Genomic DNA, 2,500 nt, shown 5'->3' with positions numbered 1-2,500 from the left:
AACAATTTCGCTGCAGAAGCTCGACTGTCTGTCGGCCATGTTTTTTCTGTAAGTGTGTATTTTTCTGATGAAACTACCCGTCAGTCACAGTTTCACCCCGAGGTGGACGTGGTGGCTGCATGTGGACCAGCTCTTTCAAAACCATCCCTCATGTCTGCCCGGCCTCCCCTTTGATCCCCCTCCCTCTGTGAATGTGTGTGTGTGTGTGTGTGTGTGTGTGTGTGTGTGTGTGTGTGTGTGTGTGTGTGTGTGTGTGTGTGTGTGTGTGTGTGCAGGTGAATGCACATGTGGCACCGAGTGACTCGAGTCCTGGAGGCTGAGATGAGCTTTCAGTCACAACACTGCCATCTATTGGCCAACACGAGGAGTTACAGCTGTCAGACCTGTTTGTTCTCTCTTTGAGGCCCGTCTGTTCATCTCTCTCTCTCTCTCTCTCTCTCTCTCTCTCTCTCTCTCTCTCTCTCTCTCTCTCTCTCTACATGCAAGAACAGAATCCTCTCTTTGTGCATTTTTCTCTGCACAGATCCGCGTTCATTCAAACAGGAAGTGGTAATGATTCCCCTGAACGTTTGCTCTTCATGCTGATTGGTTTTCAGTTAAAGGTGTGACTTCAAACAGTTTTGCACTTTGGAGGCCTTTAAATCCGTTTATGATGATGATGTCCAAATTATAAAAAAGGTGCACATGAACACCTGCTGACGTCAGAATCGTCATCACATGGAGGGGCAAAATATGTTTTGTAAATCTTAAGATATTTTTTATTAATTCAAGTATTCCACATCAACTTTTAGCTCATATTTTACTCATATATCGTCTTTGAAGCATCAATGCTGTGTGCTGCTTTCCAACTCGCACTTGAACGCAGCATTTATTGCATTAAGGTACCAACGTGTTTGTGCAATTGAGAGCGAATGCAAGAAATCGCTCACAACTTTGGTGCATTAAAGACGAGTAATGAACCGATGCTGCGTGCCTCAGGACCATATGGACTCAGACTCCGATACTGTTTGATTATCGTATCAAAGTCTCAAAGTGCGGTCTCGTGACGACCCCTTCTCTCCCGTGAGCCTCCTCGAGGACTTCTCCGGCTTTGATTAGAGGGATTGAACACAGCTGCTTGAACAGGTATCTCTAATGAGCAGCAGATGGTGCTCTGCTGGAGAAGTTCTCTGTTTGTGAAAGCAGCAGTGTTTCCCTCTGAAGGATCTTTCTTCCGGCCTCGCCTCTTTGAGACATTTGACTTAAACCATCCTAACTTAGAAATGAAGAACAGTACTTTTAAAGATGATGAACCTGTCCTTAAATCTGCATTAAAGTTGCATGAGGAAGAGAGAGCTGCTCTTATTCTCGCCCAGTTTCTTTTTTAACCTAAATGTTCCCGACAGGGTTTCCCTCTCCTGTGTGTTTCATCCTGATCCATCTTCTCTCGTCATAGGAGTCTGAAATCAGTCTCTGCATGCACTGATGCAAAATCTAAATAATCAGAAAACTTCTCCCAAGAGCTTTGAAGCTAAAGTATCTTCAAACATGAAGCTTACTCTGAACCTTTCAGGAAGTTGACAAGAGTTTTGTGCGAGTTTGAAATCAAAGATTGTTTCCCTGCAGCCTGAATGTGTTTCTACAAAAACCCCTAAATCCAGTTTATTTTTAATTTTCAAAATAAAAGTCCATGACCTTTATCATCCCTGATTACCAAAGTGATTCTGTGGACGTGTTGGTCAAAATGTGTTCAGATAAAAGAGACAAAATGTTTATTAAAGGAAAAGAAAAAAGAGAAGCTCAGCTGCAGCGGTTATTCTGTGTGTGTGTGTGTGTGTGTGTGTGTGTGTGTGTGTGTGTGTGTGTGTGTGTGTGTGTGTGTGTGTGTGTGTGTGTGTGTGTGTGTGTGTGTGTGTGTGTGTGTGTGTGTGTGTGTGTGTGTGGGTGTGTGTGTGGACATACAGAACAGTGAGGATTTAAATACTTAAGTGTGTATTTGCATTTCCATGTGTGCTGTGCACTGATGCTTCTTTGACTGTGAGCACGCATGCATTTGTGTGTGTGTGTGTGTGTGTGTGTGTGTGTGTGTGTTTCAGTATACTTGTTTATCTCTTCTCTGCAGCACAGCCTGTTGTTGGGGTTTTGCTCGCTCTGTCTATTAACGGTACAACAAGGACACGTTATCATTAGCTATTCCAGCTACAGGGCGCGCACACACACACACACACACACACACACACACACACACACACACACACACACACACACACACACACACACACACATGAGAAATACAAAGACTGTAAAGCCGTATTCAGATAGGATTGGTATTAAAGGGTAACACGGGTAATGCAACATTAGCCTTGCACCGCCTGCTTTTCTGATTTTCAGTTTGTGGAGATGTTGAACATTCAGAAAACTGAACCTACAAACTTTATTTATATCTGTATATCGATAATAAATAAACCCTAAACCTGCTCAGGAACAAACTCTAAGCTCGGTAACCTTCTTATCAGCCAGC

General features: G+C 43.4%; 1 protein-coding gene across 1 annotated transcript in view; it reads left to right on the top strand.

The window, feature by feature from the left end:
• Window positions 1-2,500, top strand: part of LOC132991089 (voltage-dependent calcium channel gamma-7 subunit-like) — a 31,991-nt gene that overhangs the window by 23,606 nt on the left and 5,885 nt on the right. The gene's annotated exons all lie outside the window — the stretch shown is intronic.

The sequence above is a fragment of the Labrus mixtus genome, chromosome 16 (assembly GCF_963584025.1).
Source record: "Labrus mixtus chromosome 16, fLabMix1.1, whole genome shotgun sequence".
Classification (NCBI taxonomy): Eukaryota; Metazoa; Chordata; class Actinopteri; order Labriformes; family Labridae; genus Labrus; species Labrus mixtus.
This window is presented reverse-complemented; position numbering and strand designations above follow the sequence as displayed.